The 20768-nt window shown below is 42.1% G+C and overlaps 1 long non-coding RNA gene across 1 annotated transcript in view; it reads right to left on the reverse strand.

Annotated features, from left to right (window-relative positions):
- The window catches only part of LOC134486290 (uncharacterized), a 14008-nt gene extending 3431 nt beyond the window's left edge, over nt 1–10577 (reverse strand). Inside the window, exons 1-2 of the long non-coding RNA XR_010065099.1 lie at nt 10398–10577; nt 1525–1618 (exon numbers count right to left, since the gene is read on the reverse strand). This is a non-coding gene — a long non-coding RNA (uncharacterized LOC134486290). The remainder of the gene's footprint in view (nt 1–1524; nt 1619–10397) is intronic.
- Nucleotides 10578–20768: the final 10191 nt, after the last annotated feature.

A 20768-nucleotide genomic window follows, 5' to 3' on the forward strand; every position in this document is an offset into this window, starting at 1 on the left:
GGAATAAATGTAACAATAATAACAACTATTAAGGATTCAAGAGTCTTATATTATATGAATCTTTATAATTTCTTTTGGAACCACCAAAACTGTGATGGACAGGGTGAGTTATAAGCAAAGTACCTGACACACAAGTGAAGTTATTATAGTGAAATGCATCATTTTGTAAGTCAGTATTGATGTTAATTAAAAATATCTTCTCGAATACCATTAGCAGTAGCCATGCAAAACAGTGGTCACTTTTACTCTAACAGTAATGAGAACACTATCAGTTTAAGTATATTTCTTTAGTGTCTTTTTTTTTAAACCGAAATTTTCAGTTATACTGGTCACATTCTTTTTAAAAGATTTATTATATATAAATACACTGTAGCTATTCTCAGACACACCAGAAGCAGGCATCAGATCTCATTACAGATGGTTGTAAGCCACCATGTGGTTGTGGAAATTGAACTCAGGACCTCTGGAAGAGCAGTCAGTGCTCTTAACCACTGAGCCATCTCTCCAGCCCCCCCCCCCTTAAGGCAAAATCAATTTTATTAGATCCTTTAAGTTATACCAATTAGCATGTTTAGTTGCTCCCCTCCACCCTGCCAGAGCTGAGAACAGAACCCAGGACCTTGTGTTTGCTAAGCAAGCCCTCTACCACTGAGCTAAATCCCCAACCCCTTTCTAGTGTCTTAACACTATGCTCAAAATACTTTGAAAGAATGTAGATGGACTAGAGAAGATTTGTCCTAATAATTAGTTTTGGAAGTGAGATTTCCCTGTGCAGCCTAGGCTGGCTTGAAACTCATAATCCTTTGGATTCAGTCTCCTGAGTGCTAGGATAACAGATATGTGCTACCATACAAAATTCCAAATAACTTAAAAAATTCTATTCATTTCTTATTGTGGTTATGTGCATGATGGTGATGGTGGTGGTGGTGGTGGTGATGGTAGTGGTGGTGGTGGTGATGGTGGTGATGATGGTGATGGTGGTGATGGTGGTGGTGGTGATGGTGGTGATGATGGTGATGGTGGTGATGGTGGTGATGGTGGTGGTGATAGTAGTGATGGTGATGGTGGTGATGGTGATGATGATGATGGTGGTGGTGGTGGTGGTGATGGTGGTGGTGGTGGTGATGGTGGTGATGATGGTGATGGTGGTGATGGTGGTGGTGATAGTAGTGATGGTGATGGTGGTGATGGTGATGATGATGATGGTGATGGTGGTGGTGGTGATGGTGGTGGTGATGGTGATGATGATGATGGTGGTGATGGTGATGATGATGATGGTGGTGATGGTGATGATGATGGTGGTGGTGGTGGTGATGGTGATGGTGGTGATGGTGGTGATGATGATGACGCATGTGTTCACACACAGACAAGGTGAGCATGTGGAGGTCAGAGAACAACTTCCTGTAGTCACTCCTCTCCATCCACCTTTCATGGGTTTTAAGAACTGAACTCATATCTTCACTCACTGACCCACCTTGCATGCCCCACCTAGTAACTTAACATTTCTTTTTAAGATTTACTTACTTTATATGTATGAGTGCTTTGTCTGCATGAAGTTTGCGAACCAGGTTAATGCATTTCCCATGGAGGTCAGGGGAATGTGTTGGATTTCCTGGAACTGGAGTCAGAGGCAACTGTGAGTAACCAGAACTGAATATGGAGTAAGAACAGCAAATGCTCTTGACCACCGAGCATCCCCTCTCTCCCCTCCAGCAGCCCCTCAAGTATCTTTTTAAAGTGGCAGATTCTTTTCAGATAATTTTCTTTAAAAATATTTATTCATTTTATTTTTACATGTGTGAGTGTTTGGCCTACAAGCATGTATGCATCCTAACATGCATGCCTAGTGGCTTGGGAAACCAAAGAGAGCACTGGGTTCCTCGGAACCGGATGGAGTTGGAGACGCTTGCTAGCCACTGTGTGGGTGCCGAGAATTTAACCCAGGTCCTCCACAGAAGTGGCAAGTTCGTAACCTCTGAGCCATTCTACAGCTCCCAATTATATATTCTTAAAGATCTTTTGACAACTATGAAGTTTCTCCTTAGAAAAAAATGAACATTTGAGCACGTGTTCAACACTCTACATTGAGTTTTGTGGTTCTCTGGAAGAGCAGCCAGTGCTCTGAGTGAGGTAACCAAATCACAGAAAAACACACATGGTATGCACTCATTGATAAGTGGATATTAGCCCAAATGCTCAAATTACCCTAGATGCACAGAACACATGAAACTCAAGAAGGATGACCGAAATGTGTATGCTTCACTCTTTCTTTAAAGGGGGAACAAGAATACCCTTGGAAGAGAATAGGGAGGCAAAGTTTAGAACAGAGGCAGAAGGAACACTCATTCAGAGCCTGCCCCACATGTGGCCCATACATATACAGTCACCAAACTAGATAAGATAGATGAAGCAAAGAAGTGCAGGCCGACAGGAACCGGATATAGATCTCTCCTAAGAGACACACCCAGAATATGGCAAATACATAGGCGAATGCCAGCAGCAAACCACTGAACTGAGAATGGGACCCCCGTTGAAGAAATCAGAGAAAGGACTGAAAGAGCTGAAGGGGCTTGAGACCCCTTATGAACAACAATGCCAACCAACCAGAGCTTCCAGGGACTAAGCCACTACCCAAAGACTATACATGGACTGACCCTGGACTCTGACCTCATAGGTAGCAATGAATATCCTAGTAAGAGCACCAGTGGAAGGGGAAGCCCTTGGTCCTGCCAAGGCTGGACCCCCAGTGAACAGGATTGTTGGGGGAGGGAGGTAATGGGGGGAGATGGGGAGGGGAACACCCATATAGAAGGGGAGGGGAAGGGGTTAGGGGGATGTTGGCCTGGAAACCGGGAAAGGGAATAACATTTGAAATGTAAATAAGAAATATCCAAGTTAATAAAGATGGAGAGAAAAAAAAAAAAAAGAGCAGTCAGTGCTCTTAACTACTGAGCCATCTCTCCAGCTCCTCAGGCTCCAAAGAGCCTTTTTGGTGGAAGTGGTAAGAGTGGAAAATCTGCCTTAGGTGGATCAAGAGACAACTTGGGAGAAAAATTTGAGATGGCTAGTTTTAAAGAATTTTAGGAAGGTAGAAAGGGACAGAGACATAATGACAGCATAACTATTGGGATGGATTGATGTGGGGAAGAAGTGAGGCATGTCAGAGTGAGAATTTGTGACAAAGGGGTGAGGAGGGAGGGAGGGAGGGAGGGAGGGAGGGAGGGAGGGAGGGAGGGAGAGAGACTCAGAACATCTTTGAGTTGAAAGGCCTTTGCTAGGAGCATAGCAACTGTCCTTTAGAAGCATGAAGAGGATACTACATACACAGATACTGTAAGACTAAGAAAAAAATGACACACAGTGTATAAGAGGTCTCTTGTCATTCCTTCTAGCTTCTTGGTAAATCAAAGTCATCTGCTGATATGAGAAAAGGCCAAGGGAGATTTGGAGATCTGAGGAGAGAGAAGGCACAGGAACAACAACTCTGTGTAGACTTTGGAGACCTGTGATTTAAGCAGTGTATTACTTAGGGTTTCTAGTGCCATGACAAAGTGCCGTGAGTAAAAGCAGTTTCAGGAGGAAAGGGTTTTTATCTTACAAATCTCAGGTTACAGGTCACCACTGAGGGAAGTCTCCAGAGGTGCGGGGTGGGGTGGGGTGTGGGGTGGAGTGGGGTGGGGTGTGTCAAGGCAGAAAGCAAAGAAGAGGCCACACAGGGAGCACTGCTTACCAGCTTGCTCCTCCAGGTGCACACTCTGCATCTTTACACAACAGGAATCACCTGCTCAGGGCGGCCCACTTCTCAGTGGGCTGAACTATCCACATCAACCCTCAATCAAGAAATGCCCTACATGCTTACCTACAGGCAATCGGACGGAGCCATTTTCTCAATTGACTTTTCTTTCACTGGATAACTCTAGTTGTGTCAAGATGACAAAACCCCAGCCAAGACTGGTGGACATGTTAACACAGGCTGACAGACACCCCCTTTCCAGCCAGAGAAGTGTCATTCTCACCCCTCAGTAGGGAAACTTCTCTTTGCAACAACCAATCAAAATGCAGCACTATGGGTCACAGTCCCAGTGGGCACAGACACCTACAGAGCACTCCTACCCCTAAGGCCCGGGAGTCATTGAAGAAGAGGGAATGAAAAGACTGTAAGAGTCAGAGGCTCCTGGAGTTTGCTGTTAGGATGTATCGTCTAGGAACATCAGAAGCTACAGCCATAAAGTCTCACCAATATGACGGCTCAAGTGTGAGCGGAACAACAGATGAGCTACAGTGAGTGAGTTATAGATCTCTCTCTTCAGATCTTCACCTCTTCCTCAGCCTTTTCTCATCTCAGCAGATGACTTTGATTTACCAAGATGCTAGACGGAATGACAAGAGACCTTTCACACATTCTATGTCATGAGACCTCAACCTACACAAGAACTACAGACAACTAAGGAATGCTGAGAGTGGGAGAAGTAGTCTTCCCCAGAGAGGAGTATACCAGTTGGCTATCCAGTATCAGATGGTTATTCCTTAAAACACACACACACACACACACACACACACACACACACATACACAGGTCATTTTATATATATGGAAAAGGGTGTGTTTATAGATTTAGAAATATACATGTATACATACACATATGCAACAACAATGAATGAAACAAGAAAGAACAAGAATGAGGAGGAATATATAGGGAAGGGTTTTGAGGGAGAAAAGGGAAATGATGTAATTATACCATTATCTTCAAAAATAAAATAATTTAAAAAATATGGGCTGACTGAAATAAGTTTACAGAATGACAATTGCTTGGCCCTACAAAGACCTGTGGAAATTGCTCATTACACGTCCTCTTACGCAGACCTCCCTGCACCCTGAGTGCATGCGTGCGTGCGTGTGTATGTGCATGCGTGTGTGTGAGAGAACGTGCGTGCACGCAGAGGTTAACTTGGGGAAACTTCTTCAATCACTCTCCTTTATTTTGGGATACAGGATTCCTCCCCATACCTGGACCTCCTCAATTTGGATAGGCTGACTGGCCAGTGAGCTCCAGGGATCCTCCAGTCTCTGCCTCCCACTGTTGGGATGACAGAAGCTGCCAGGCCTGGGGATCCTTGCCCAGCAGGCACTTTTACTGACAGAGTGAGGTACTATAGCTGGGAACTAACAGAACTGAGAGTGACAGCTAGGTGACGTGTCTCCAAAGTCAACAGGGAGATATAAACTTTGCTTTAACAATATTCATGTTTTAAGGCCTTCTGCGTGGCCCTGGAGTGGACTACCAGCCGTGCCCTGCAACATATGGCTGAGGCAGTTCCTCTGGAACTTTTGTTCCAGTGTTGCAGCCTACGTGGAGTTGGGAACAAGTTCCCTAAGAGCTGACAGAGAGAGAGGAGAAAGCAGAGCCTAAGTATTAAGGAAAGGAAGGGCTTCTGCCCATGCACTGGCCGCATCAGCCTTTTCTGCATGCGTAGGCCGTAAGTGCTATCCTGGGCACCCTCTGGAAAATGCGAAGCTGAACTAACTATCATGTACTCAGAGACAGAATTAAAATTTTATATCTATACTTTAAAAATACGAGTGTTTCATAAATATAAGCCATTAAAATTATTTAGATTTTACAAAGTAGACGGGGAGTGGGAACTCTTTTATCAGATTGGTCTCAGAAAGCTCGCTGACTGCCAAAACACAAGTGCCGAGAAGGAATTAGGTGCAGACGACTTGGGGAAGCCGTGTATGCGGCCAACTTGAACTTCTCTTCTGTTCCCACTGAAGCATGTTTTGGAAAATCTGTGTATGCATCCTATTGTACAGAGAACTTCAAAAGACTTAAGTGGACCACTGCAGAAACCTCAGAATATTGTCTTGAGAATACTTCAAATATTTTCAAAACACATCAGCATAAAACATCTGCACTGTGAGCTGAAGATGCCAATCGGGCTGCCAGCAAAGGCAGAGTTTAATATTCCCAGATGTTATTATATAGTATCTATGATGTGTTGGCTGGGCAGGGTGTGCACATTTGTACATCACAGTACTTTTTCAAGATGTAAATGTAGTCCCCGAAGATATAACAAGAGCAAGGCTGAATAAATTGTCTGGAAAGTAAAATTCGTATTTCTTTTTTATTCTTAGCTTAAAATATGGGGGAAGGGAGAAAGCGAGAAAACTAATTTCTCCATTAGACATCACTTGGAAAATTGATCTGCCACCTGTGAGAACATATGTGCATCTAAAATGAGCACCTCGCCCGCAGTGGGGGTGCACACCTTTGATTCCAGAGGTGTTACCTCTCTGTGAGTTGGAGGCCAGTCTGCCTATGGAGTGAGTTTTGGGACAGCCAGACTACACAGAGAAACCCTGTCTCAAAAAAAAATCCAAAAAGAACCTTGTTTTAAAATAATTGATTGAACTCTATGCAGAGTATTTGGAACAGAACAAAGCAAGATAATTTTACAACCAATAAGTCACATCTCCATCGAAAAGTATTTTGGGGGCAGTTGGTAATGGGGAGCAACCTTGTCCTTGTGAGAGTTGGCAGGAAGGACAGAACAGTGCAAATAGTTCAATTTTTGTTTTACCAGCAGTGCGTCTATCAATCGTCTAAAACATGAGCTTCATTATGGCATGTCCTATATGTATGCGATGTACTTCAACTGTACTCAGGGCCATCGTCCTCTGCCCTCTCTCTCCTTCCTTTTAGTCCTGCCTCTTACTCCCTTTATGTTTTCATATCTTTTAAAAATTAGACTAGGTTGTGCAAATAATAGCAAACATGTATGTCTGGCTGACTGGCTTACCTTACTATGATGGTTTCCAATTTATCCATTTCTTCCTTGATCACACACACACACACACACACACACACACACACACACACACACTCACTCACCGCTCTTTAATTTGAGAACAAACCTACAATGTTTTTGAGGTGTTAGGGTGTCTTCACGTCTAACCGTCTGTGACCATGTGAGTTAGTCAGTCCCCATCCTTTAGCCACCATCAACAACAAGTTGTTTGGTACCCATTACTTTACTATATTCTGCTAGGCAAGAGAGGTACTAAAAGGTTTAAGACTTCTCTCCAATCTGATAAGATGTGTTCAGTAGATTAAAATCAATGAAGTAAGTTGATGCACACCCAGAAGGGCCCAGGTATTTGAGAATACTTCATAGACGGCACTTGCAAAGGGTGAACAAGATATAAGAGGGGATAAGAGCTTGACAGAAGAAATGCAGCCACCAGAAATACAGGCGCTGGACTAGTCAACGCCTGTCGTTGAATAATGAGTAGAGCAGTTTGGTTGGAAAGAACTGTATTATTATTTTATGAGCCTTTAATCCCAAATTGTGTAGAGCAGCTTAGCTGTTATTTTAGCAAATGTGCTGGCTATTGCTATATTTAGCTAGCCTTGGTATATCAGGCTGTCCGACCGTTTACAATTACTTTTATTAACCCTAGGGAAATTACTGATGTGTAACACTGACGCAGTAGAACAATGGGCAGATACTTACTTAGTCAATGCAGTACACAACTCTACGGGCATAAAGTTTCTTGCTCTAAGGGAACAAAGTAGTTGCTCTTGCGAATAGCTGCAGGGAGCCGGGGCAGGCAACAAGATGACTTCGCAGGAAAAGGTGCTTGATGTACAACTGGATGACTTGAGTTTGATCCCTGGGACCCACATGATGGAAGGAAAGAAGCAACTCCTACAGATTGCCCTCTGACCATGTGCGCGTGGCATGTATGGACTCCAGGACAAAGTAATGAAAATGTTTTAAATGCCTTAGGTCAAAAGCAAATAGGATCCTATAGCCAGTTCAGTGCTTTAAAGGGAGCTTCCAGTGACTCTTTCTTTGAAATATGATCTTCTCCACACCCACGATGAGACAGATGGCCTGGGTACAGTGAAGACCTCTAGGTCTGGCCCAGGTCCTTTATCCCCACAAGCTCTAGGACAGTGTTCTTGCTTCTCTTCACTCTGACACAAACACATCTTTACCTAGTGTCCTCGAGCATACTACACCTTAAGTGCCAGTAGCCCACACACCGTCTTTGTTCCATCCTCTGCAAGCAAACCTAGAAATCACGGAAAACACTTTCATTGCTACTTCTACACACACACGCACTCACACACACACACACACACAATACACTCACACACACACTCACACATACATACACACTCACACACACAATACACACACAAACACAAACACACACATACACACACTCACACACACAATAAACACACATACACACACTCACACACAAACACACACACTCACACACACAATACACACACATACACACACTCACATACAAACACACACATACACACACTCACACATACACACACATACACACACTCACACACACATACACACACTCACACATACACACACTCACACACACACACACACACACACACACACACTTCTATGCACAATGCACACACTAAAACAACCAGAACAACAATAAACAAAATCCTAAATTAAACTATCCATTCTCTTGCAAATCCTGCTCTGGGTGAATACCCCAGTCACTCGGTCAGATAATATGTACCCCAAGAGAGAAGCACAGTGAAGACCAGGGTGGGTGGGTGGGGCAGATGGGTGGGTTGTAAACAGGAGGCAGCTGGAGATAAAAGGTTGCCCTGAGTAGGGTTATGTCTATCTTGGTCACTGTACTTCATAAAGTCTGCCACAGTACCCAGTACTCAGTAAATGTTTGTAAGATTAAGATTTTCCCAAGGATGGAAATGGCCACCGGAGGAGAATATAGAGTGTCCTGCTCTGTCGCTTTCCACCTTACTTTTTTGAGACAAGGTCTTTTGGTGAACCTGGAGGAAGTAGGACAGGGAGTGAGAAACAGGACCTGACACTGAGTAAATTGATTGTCAAGATCTATTAAAGAAAACTTCTCTATAGGAATGTATATATATATTCACATATAGATGTATATATTCATATATATTCACACATATATGTATATCTATACATATAAATGTATATACATGTGTATGATATATAGATACACATATATGTATGCACATACATATATTCATAGGTATGTGATATATATATACATATGTATATGTATATACATGTACACACACACACACATGCCTGCAATGCAGACTAGGCATGTAAGAAGAGGATAGGCAACAATGAAGACAGTTTAGATTTTGAGCTATGGTTACCCCAGATACCAGATATAGAATAACAAGACCAATTCTGCACCCTAATACCCATGAGAATGGACCGTCCACTCTGCTCTGGGTTTGCTCAAAATTTCCCAGAACTTAAACAAACTTACAGCCTAGAATTGGTGGGATTTCCACAGAGCACGCACTGATACAATTACCTGTATTTATGTACCCACTTATCTCTAGACTGCAGTGCCCTTCAGCTTTAAAAAAAAAAAGAACCTCACATCAGTTTTGGATAATAAAATAATCGCCACCCTTTAAGTTTACTACAACATAGCATGCAAAACCCTTCCTGCTATATGGCCACCACTTTTATTAAGTGAATGTGGAATCTCAGCGAGCACATCTGTGGTAAGTCCCTTCAGTTCTTTGCTATCTGGCTTCCACTGTAGCTATCATTTCTTCTAATGTATTTATGAAGAAAAGCTCCATCGTTGTTTCTGCCTCACCCTAGGTACCTGTCAGGCCATTGCCCGTTTCACTACTGGGTCCAGCTTTGATGGGTTCTGGGAATCCAGATGGCCAGACTTGTCTGGTAAGCAAGTGCTTACCCACTGAACCACTTCCCCAACCCACGTTATTTGAATACGAAATATCATCTCCAAAGAACTAGAGTGCACAAAGTTACTCAAAGAAAAATACTCGAGTCCTCAGTCTCTTCTCCATTTTTGTCCCTGCAGTTCTTTTAGACAGGAACAATTCTGGGTCAGAGTTTTTGACTGTGGGATGGCAATCCCATCCCTCCACTTGATGTTCTGTCTTTCTACTGGAGGTGGGCTCTATGAGCTCCCTTTCCCCACTGTTTGGCATTTCATCTAAGGTTCCCCCTCCCTTTGAGTCTTGAGAGAGTCTCTCACCTCTCAGGTCTCTGGTATTTTCTGTAGCCTCCTCCCATATCTCCCAACCCCCAAGGTTGCATATTTCCATTCATTCTGCTGGCCCCCAGGGCTTCTCTCTTGTCTCCTACCCCACCCCCAAACCTGATCATGTTCCTCTTTTTCCATCCTCTTCCCACCCTCCCTCCCTCTCACTTCCCTTCCCCCCATTGCTTTCTCCTCCTTCCCAAGTATGATGGAGGCAATCCTCACTCAGGCCCTTCAGCTGTTAACTTCCCTGAGATCTGTGGGTTTTATCCTAGCTATTCTGTACTTTTTTGGCTTATATCCACTTATTAGTGACTACATACCGTGCATGTTCTTTTGGGTCTGAGTCACCTCACTCAGGATGATATTTTCTAGTTCCATCCATTTGTCCGCAAAACTCAGGATGTCCTCGTTCTTAATAGCTGACAAGAATTCCAGAGAGTAAACGAACCATATTTTCTGTATTCTTTCTTCTACTGCGGGACATCTGGGTTGTTTCCAGCTTCTGGCTATCACAGATAAGGCCGCTATGAACATAGTAGAGCCTGTGCTCCTGTGGCATGGTGGGGTATCTTTTGGGTATATGGCCAAGAGTGGTATAGTTGGGTCTTCAGGTAGATCTAGTTCCAATTTTCTGAGGAACCTCCAGATTGATTTCCATAGTGGTTGTACCAGTTTGCAATCCCGCCAACAATGGAGATCCATGACAACATGTGCTGTCACCTGAGTTTTTAATCTTAGCCATTCTGATTGGTATAAGGTGGAATTTCAGGGTTGTTTTGATTTACATTTCCCTGATGACTAGGGACTTTGAATGTTTCTTTAAGTGCTTCTCGGCCAGTTGAGATTCCTCTGTTGTGAAGACTCTGTTTAACTCTATACCTCATTATTTGATTGGGATGTTTGGTTCTTGCAGAGGTTAGCTTCTTGAGTTATTTATATATTTTGGATATTGGCCCTCTATCGAATGTGAGGTTAGTGAAGGTCCAGTTACTGGCCCAACTTGGGATCCATCTCAAGGGGAAGCTCCAAGACCTGACACTATTACTGATGCTGTGGTGCTTACAGACAGGAGCCTAGCATGGCTGTCCTCTGAGAGACCAAACAAGCAGCTGACTGAGACAGATGCAGATACTTATACTCAACTATTGGACTGAAGTCTGGGATCCTGGTGGTTGGAGCGGGGCCTGGTGGGGGGCATCCTCTTGGAGACAGGGGGGAGGAGGAATGGGATGAGCAACTGTGGGAGGACAGACTAGGAGACCATTGGACTGTTAAAAAAAAAAGTAATAAAAATTCTTGAGTCAACCATGACTACATTGACTACACTCATTTGCTTTGCTGTTACTGAAGTCTTCCTGGAAAGGCCTGTTTTCATTCTCTAAGCTTTCCTTTCTTCCTGGCTTTTGCTTTACTGCTTCTCTGCCTCTTTCCACTCTGTTCCTGCCTGGGTGTTCTCTGTGTATTTGTTTGCTTTTCTATTCTTTCATCCTCAGGGATCACATCTTCTTTCTGACTTCAACTCTCACTTAGACACAGGAATGGAGAAACCATTCCTGTGTGGTGGTTATTTTTAACTGCCCGTGTTACACAAACTAGGATCCCCTGGAGAGAGTCTGGGTGAATTGTCGAGGTTGGGTAGGCGTGTTGAGGGTTGCCTTGGTTGTGTTAATGGAGGTAGGAAGACCCAGGATAAAGGTGGGTGGCACCATCCTTTTTGCTGGGGAACTGGACATTGTGAGGAAGGAGGAAGTGAGCTAAGCACAAGCCTGCGTGCATTCGTTTTCTCTCTGCTTCTGCTTACGAATGCAGCTCGTTATGTGGCTAGTCCTGCCTCAGTTTCCCCAAGATGACAGACTGGAATTGGAACTGTGAGCTGAACTGAACCTTTTCTTCCCTTAAGTTTCTTGTCATAGCAACTGGAAAGGAAACTAGGACTCCTAACTTTTCTTAGGGTTCCAGATCAGTTTCTCTTGTATGTCCTGCTGGCTCCTCCAATTTAACACATCTGTGCTTCTCTTCCTACGAAAGCCACCCCTTTCCTTCCCTCGAGGACTTGTTGCTAGGATGTTGGGTTTGGGCACAAAATGCAGTTATAAATATTAAGTAAAAGCTTCACTCACATTTTCATTGATTGGGTACCGGGGAATGAGTTGTTTAAATACACGTTGTTTATGTACACGCCTGTGAAACGTGTCGAAGGTACAAGACTGTGGCGGCAGATGTGATATTATTTCTAATGTCTGTTTTTATGACCAAGAGTCAGTACTATTTGGTCACCAAAGTCATTAATATTTTAAATGTGAAATAAATTGCCAAACGTGAATAGCCTTTGTATAGATGAACAACAATCACTTTTGGCCCACAAAGTTAGAGGAAAAACCCATTTTAGTGGCAATAAAGAAGATTAAATACTCAGATGTAAACATAGCAACAAACACACAGCCTAGATGCGAGCATCTTCAAGTATCCTGCGAGGCAGGGGCCGGCAAGTGAAGAGTTGTCCTCTGTTCTTGCCCCACAAGAGTCAACATTATAAAGACGCCAATTCTCCTTAAATCCTTTTATAGAGTTATGCAGTTCCAATAAAAATTCCAAGAGGCTTTTAAAAACAGCTATAGACGTTGATGCAAAGGTCGTGTGGAAGAATAAACACACAAGAATAGTCAAGACAACACTGCAAAACAAAAATTACAAGGGAAGAAAGACACTGAAGAAGATAAAGGACTCCATGTAAAGAGGAAAGGGATTTTTAAGAAAACAAACTTTGTATCTACCCATTGGTGTTAAAGATATGCGAAGAAGATAAAGCAGAAAAGGAGACTGGTTACTGCAGGGAGGAGACAGGAAGTGGGGGCAGGGAGCATAGCAAGAACAAGAAGGCAATGATACTTCTGTATCAATCTTTTTGGTTTTTTTTTTTAATGAATCTTAAGAGTTAACATATTGAATGAAGGGCCTCATTATGATATTTTCAAATATACATGTCATTATCAAAAAATCTTTCTGTAACTGGTTTTTAGAATTATGGTAATGAGACACACATCCAACTCCCTGATAAATAAAAGTAACTTCAGCCAGGATGTGAGAGAAACCACAGGTAGAATCTGAAGAGTGAGATGTAGATATATAGTGTATGAGCAATATGTAACACCGAAGTGGGTAAAGAAAGAAAACACTAGGGTGGAAAATCGTATCAGGACTATAAACTGTAAGACAAGCCAACACATACCTTCGCATAGAGGCTGGAGAGATGTGTCAGCAGTTAAGAGTGTGGACCGCACTTGAGAAGGATCCACGTTCACTTCCAAGTATTCAAGTAAGGTGGCTCACAATCAGCTGTTACTACAGCTCCAAGGGATCTGACACCCTCCTCTGGACTCTGAGGGCAGCTACACACATGTAAACACACATGTAAACACACACACACACACATTCACACCACCCACCCACCCACACACACACACACACACACTCACACCACCCACCCACCCACACACACACACACACACACTCACACTCACACCACCCCACACACACACACACACTCACACCACCCACCCACACACACACACACACACACACTCACACCACCACCCCCCCCCCACACACACAGACAGAGAGATACAGATATACAAACATATAATTCAAAAAGTTAAAAATAAGGAGCTGAAGAGATGGCGCCACTGTTAAGAGCACTGACTGCTCTTCTAGAGGACCTGGGCTTCAGTCCCAGCACCCACATGGTGGCTCATAACCATCTGTAACACCAGCCATAGGGAATCTGATGCCTTCTTCTGAGGGCACCAGGCATGCAGATGATGCACAGAAAACATACAGGCAAAACACACACACACACTTACACATACACAGACACACACACTCACACACACACACACACACACACACACTAGATATATAAATAAAACCAACCCTGTAACTACCCTCGGAAACCTAATTAGATAAACTATGAGAGAATCTTAGACATCAGTAGTAAGTATGTAAATACTCAAGAATTAAGGTTAATAAATTATCAGGAAAACTGATATTCAAGTTTTTGTTTCATTTTGGTGTATTTTAATCTGGTTCATACTTAAAGTATGTATTTTCTTACTACAACAAACCTGGCAGGGCTGGCATGCTACCGGTTTTTTGTTTTGTTTTCATTTTTTTTTTTTTTGAGATAGGATTTCTTTCTGAAACCCTGGCTATCTTGGAGCTCACTGTGTAGACCAGGATGTCCTGGCCTTGAACTCACAGAGGTCTGCCTGCCTCTGCTTCCCAAATGCTGAGGTCAAAGGCGCGCGGCACCACGCTCATCAGTTTGCTGATTTCAGGTTGACAAAAAGCCTACTTTTTCTAAAAGCCTTGTTGTTGCAATGCTCATTAATATGATAACGGATATTATGAAATATATATGTGTGTCTTATATGTAAGCTTATCTAAAGAGGTATATGCAATCTAATTATATGGTCTTGATTTTGCTATAAAGATCAAACTAATTTTATTAGAATTTGTTTTTTCAGATATTCTCTTTATTCACTCTGGTTTCAAGACCACAATTGTTTTCGTGTTTATGTTTTGTACATGAAAAATCTTTTTGATTTGCTTTATTTTTTATTTTTTAAGAAAGTCTCACTATGCACTCTAAACTGGCCTTGAACTCAGTGTTCTCTGACTCCGTCTCCTGAGTTCTGGGGTTACAGGCTTGGCCATTGTTCTGGGCTGGCAACTTTTATACAGACATAGACATGGGTGCTCTTTTCTCTGCCTCATGGGACTGTAGTTACAAACCTTCTGGAGAAAGCTAAATGAGGAAACTACTCAGGAGAAATGAATGGTTTTTATCTCTCCCTAAGCTAGCAAAAGGTCCCCTTTGAGGTTTTTTCATATATTTTATGCATTTCTATTAAATCTTTGGTTAATAAACAATTAGATGGGTTTCCTTGTGATGTATATGTGTTTGTGCATGTGTGCCTGTGTGTGATCATGCTTTTTTGTTTGAGGCAAGAGTTTTGGTATGTATCCTAGGCTGTTTTTAAAATCACTCTCTTACGGCCTCAATCTCCTGCATATTCAAAGCCACCAAATGCGACTCCCAGTTTTAAAATTCTTCAGCCTTGGAATGACGTACCAATGAGCTGTGAGAGCCCTGCTTCTGTTGCCTGACTGAAGTAGTAGACCTCTGGTAGCCTGACTGCTGTCTTGTACAATACTACTTATATTATAAATGCAACTTTAAAAACACCAGAGGCAACAGACAAACAACATCAGAGGCGGAGTATTTAACTTAAAATTAGGGTCTTTCTTGCCATAAAATATACACAAAACTAAGAGGATCTGGATAGAGTTTGTGTGGATTCGTGTGAGTGTACTTTCTCTTTCAAAGGAGAAATATTCAGTCATTTAAAAAGATCCCAGAGGGGGAAGGTGGGAACAATTGCTGTGATTGGCAGGTGGGTGCTTCTAGCTGAGATTGGCTCTTTTCTATTTCTTTTGAGTTTCTGTATTTTATTTCTGAAAAAACATTTTTTTAAAAAGTTGGCAAGACACCAAATATTTCACCTGATCATCATCTTAAAGTGATTTCATTGATTTTGAAGAGTTAGAGGGTATGATGTTTTCATTTTATGGAGGAAGGAAAAAACCCTAAAGTGTTATGATGAATAGAAGCGCGCTGTGCCTTTGAGGGATTGTGAGGTTCAAGAAGTGTGTCGAAATAAGTCGTTCACTCTCTCCACAAAGGCTATGGTTTTGATACCCTTTCCGGTTACTGAAAGGCTTTCCCTACAAGGCCAAGCACTTAGTTCTTAAGATACCAAATTTCAGTAGGGCATCTGTATTTAGCAAAGGCATTTCACTTGCAGGAGCTGTGGTAGCTTTTGCAACACTGTGACAGCTTTAACCATTTCTTAGGCCACATTGCCTGTAACTTGCATGGGCTCACATTTTCTTTAACACTCATTCCACTGCATGGAAATGACCTATTTGTGTCTCCGACTTCTCAATTGGATTGCAAGCACATACAGAGCAAACACTAAATTTTGTTTCCCTTAGTAGCTCTAGAATCTATCTGAGGGCCAAGCACCAAAGTGGGAATGAGAGAGTAAAGGAATCTTTATGCCCTAACACAGATCTGACTGGAAGGCAAAGGAAACATGGTATCCATGTTATCTTGCATTTCCTTCTAGCTGTCAGCTTTACATCAGAGGTGGCCTATTTCTCCATCACAGGACTTTTCTCCAGAGGGACTCCAAGTGCTCTGTGCTTTCAGATTTTAGTGTTAGAGGACCACCTCCTCACCAACTGTGTCACATACGTTGTGGAAACCATTGTTTTTGAGTGAGTACCTTAGTCATCATTACTATTCCTTCAGCCTTGTTAAGGAGCCAACAGGTAAATCGTGACAACTTGGTTAAGAGTTACAATTCACACCAGATCACAGCCAAAAGCAAGAGTGTCTACACTGGTTTACAAGCCTGTGTACTTCTAGATCAACCCATTACTCTTGCCCATATATTGGTAGGGAGTCTACAGAAGGATTTGGATGCTGTTCCTCCTTTGTGTTCTTCTCTTGCTCTTTCTTTCTTTCTTTTTTTTTTTTTTAGTTCTTTTTTTCGGAGCTGGGGACCGAACCCAGGGCCTTGCGCTTCCTAGGCAAGCACTCTACCACTGAGCTAAATCCCCAACCCCTTCTCTTGCTCTTTCAAAGATCTATCTATTTTCTGTATCTGAGTACACTGTCACTATCTTCAGACACACAGAAGAGGGCATCAGATTCCATGACAGATGGCTGTGAGCCACCATGTGGTTGCTGGGAATTGAACTCAGGACCTCTGGAAGAGCAGTCAGTGCTCCTAACCTCTGAGCCATCTCTCCAGCCCTTCTCTTGCTCTTTATGTAACAGGGCATCTCTGCTGTGGAACTACTTTAAGGTGCTGTCTCAACAACTCAGTTAATGAGATCTGTGTCAGGCAGGACTTGGAATCGGAATGTTCTAAGTACTTCTCATATTAGTCATCTTCAAAGGCGTTCTAGCCCGTGATGGAAGAGGGTTTTGTGCTTGTGTTTGAGACTGGATCTTTCTATGAAGCTCCATGTGGGTTTGAACCCACAATTTTCCTGCCCAGCCTCTTGAGTGCTAAGATTTCAGATGTGTGCTGCTGTGTCTGATTAAAACAGTTTTTTTCTAAGTGGCACAACAAATATTACAGAAAATTTAGAAGAGAGCAAAGAGTTAAAAAACTCAAATCCCAATCCCTTCCATAACAAGATTTTTGAGAAAAATCATTGCACTTTTTATAACTATGTCTTTACATAATTAAATTCACAATAAAATATATTTTTCTGCTGCTTTTTTGTTTAACATTACACCATTCACACTGTCTTCTCGCTGTTATATACCATTCATGCTGTTTTCTATGCTGTTATATGGACTTTATACATGCTAATTATAGATTTAGGGAGGGTATATCTTTGCTAGCTAGGTCTGTAAGGGTCAGACACACATCTAAGGATGACACATGTTATTCTATTGCAGACATCCCTAGCTCTGTTCCTTTTAGTTAACACAATCACCTGAATCCCTCTTTCCCTCCCCTGTGCTAGAGAGAGCAATTAAGGAATCACTACATTTAAGACTCCCTTTACAGAAATGAAAAATATGACTCATCTAAGTTCCAAAACAAGTGATAGCCACAGTGTAGCACCCCTCATTCCTTCCCTGGTAACAGGGCTCTCTGCCCCAGCCCCACAGCCTGCTCAGCCATCCAATCCAATCACTTGGACAAAGTGCTAGAAGTGGGAGTGAGAACATGCAGCTGAGGACGACTGCATTTCTTCTAGGGCAACTTACAAGTTGAAAGCATGTCAAGTTGGTGTTGCTAGCAGCCATTTCTTGTTACCTGGAGAAGGTTCACTTTTAGATAAAAAGAAGAAAATTGAACAGAGATGAGGATGGTTCCAACAGGCCTTCATTAAGTCTGTGAATTGTTGCTTTATCCTTTGTATCACAATAGACCAATGGACTTAAACTTGCTTAAGTTTAGGTTTGATTGTTTTTATAAGTTGCAATCACAAAAGTCCTAATTAACATAGTTCCTGTGACTTTAGATAAGACATCACTAAGACATCAAATGGTAGTCAGTAAAACAGAAAGACTTAGCTCCCAATAACAACTTAGGAAAGTGAGTGAGAAGATATTTAGAAGAATGTTTTGGAAACTTAGCATTTTACTTTATTAAAAAAAACCTGCGGGGGTTGGGGATTTAGCTCAGTGGTAGAGCGCTTGCCTAGCAAGAGCAAGGCCCTGGGTTCGGTCCCCAGCTCCGAAAAAAAAAAAACAAAAACAAAAACAAACAAACAAACAAACAAAAAACAGAAAAAAACCTGCTAATATTTGAAAACTCTTTGCCCATAACAATCAATCGTGTAGCTATTTCTCAAGTGTAGTCAGTAATCTTTTAGTTCATATAACATTGTATGCCTTAACTAGAAGACATGACGATCAGAAAGTCGAAGGAAAAGGAATAAACTTGATAGCCCTGGTCAGTTACGTTCCTTAGGTATCCAAAAGGGAGAGAAAAGTCATGAAGAGATATACGGATGAGCCACCATTATATTTCTAGATCCTTTAACCATCTTTGTGGAGCTAGGCATGATGGCACAAGCCACCTAGCACCTGAAGAGGACAGTCCAGGATACATATCAAGATCTGACTCACCCCAACTTAAAAAAAATTATAGAAAAGAAGAAAAGGGAAGAAAGAGAAAAACTGTTTGGAGTAGTTTGGAGTTATCTATAGCTTTTTGTTTCTTAATTGTATAACATCCTATTTGGGCTAAATGAATTGGCCATAATTAAATCTGTTGATGGTAGAGGAGGGGACTAACTTGAGAAGTCTGGAACTTACTATTTTACTACCAAAGCAGACCCTTTTGAAGGAATTATTGATAAGAGTTTTCTCTTGCAGACATCCTTCGAAAACACTTACATTAAAGTATTAATATTTTGTCAGAAAAATGAAATGTAAATAAAAGTCCTAATATTTTAATGCTTACATAATTCAACAATCAAGTGTTTTCTTGCTATGTAACTCAGTAGCACAAAGTCTAGGTTAGAGACTCGCAACTTTTCTATGACAGAATCATTTGGCAAGTAAGTGATTTTATTAGGGCAAACAATAAGACTGTTAATGTCCTGCATTAATAATTTATTTTCAGTAATTGTGAGAATATCTTCTTAGTAACATATGGATTCTGCAGCACTTTTGTTTTATAACCTCATTCTTAAAAATTCCAGTGGCTTGTTTTCTTGTATTTCCCTTAATTGTGGTGATCTTAAACAGATCTTCAGTTTTAAATCTGCCAGTTGTTCTAATACAGATGCATCAATGTATTTTCTCCAGTTGGCTCTTTCTTACAAAGCAGGCTTGTTTGTGGGCACCGTCAGGACATCTGCATCTTATTGGATTTAATTTTTAGTAATAAAGACCTCCCACATTACACATTCTCCTCAGCCTAAATTCGTTTGTGTGGGAAGCGAAGGAGCTGTCAGTCAAAGAGGAAAAGTAAATCCATATGCTGTGGAGGGCTCAGCATCCTCTGCTACAAGAAGAAAGAAAGAAGGCCAAGCACAGACAGTACCCCAGCAGCCCTCATTTTTAATGTTTTTTAAAAGGCTGGCTGCTGTGGTCTGAATGCTGGTACCCCATCACACTCAAATGTCGAAACCCAATCAGCAGTATGATAGTATTTAAGAGAGAGAGGCCTTTGGGAGGGTTCCTTCCTCACACATGGAATAAAAACCCTTATTACAACACTTGGAAAAATGGTGTTTTTTTTAAACAAGTGTAACTTTACACTTCTAATACTGTAATATTTATATTTTTTTCAATTGTAAGCTATAAATTAAAAAAACGATTAGACTCGTGGGATCTAGTGCCTTTCGTTTACTAGTCCTCCCTTCCAAACCAGACACAGGATCTACTGCAGCCTTGACTTTGGATTTAAGAGATTTTCAAAATGAGCAATAAATCTGCTGCTTATAAATGACCCAGTCCAGCTAGGTGTGGTGGAGCACACCTTTATCCCAGCGCTCCAGACGCAGAGGCAGGAACATCTGTAAATTCGAGGCCAGCTTGTCTACATAGTTCTTGGACAACCAGCCAGGGCTGTGTAGAAAGATGCTGCTTCAGAGAGAAAGAAAGGGGGGTTGGGCAAGGGAGTGTGTGTGAGTGGTGGGAAATTAACCAATCCAAGGTCTTTCCTTCTAGCGTCGATGACAGGTGAAGACACTTGCTGTAGTAGCAAAGGCAGGAGTGTCTTAACCAGTGCTTCAGAGCCATCTCAATCCCATTTTATCCATGTTCCTTGCGTAGCATGGCTTGACTGAAATTAGGCAGAAACATCCCATTTGTCTCGCTTGTGTTCTCTGCATGTGTTTCCAGTCTCTGGCTCTAGCCTTCTCCATTTTGGGGTTCACCTCTACCCCTTATACTTGCTTATTGTTTTCACAGTCAAGTCCTGGGACAGCACACTAAATCTGTCTGAAATAGTCAGAACATAGCATCTGGAGCTTCAGAAAGGCAACAGATAGAAGAGGCTAGCACAACTTGGTGTGATAATAGACTTTCAGTTTTTCAAAGCCATACATAAAGCCCCTTGTGTAGAGGACAAGAATGGAAAGTTGATTGG

Source organism: Rattus norvegicus, chromosome 3, assembly GCF_036323735.1.
Source record: "Rattus norvegicus strain BN/NHsdMcwi chromosome 3, GRCr8, whole genome shotgun sequence".
Lineage (NCBI taxonomy): Eukaryota > Metazoa > Chordata > Mammalia > Rodentia > Muridae > Rattus > Rattus norvegicus.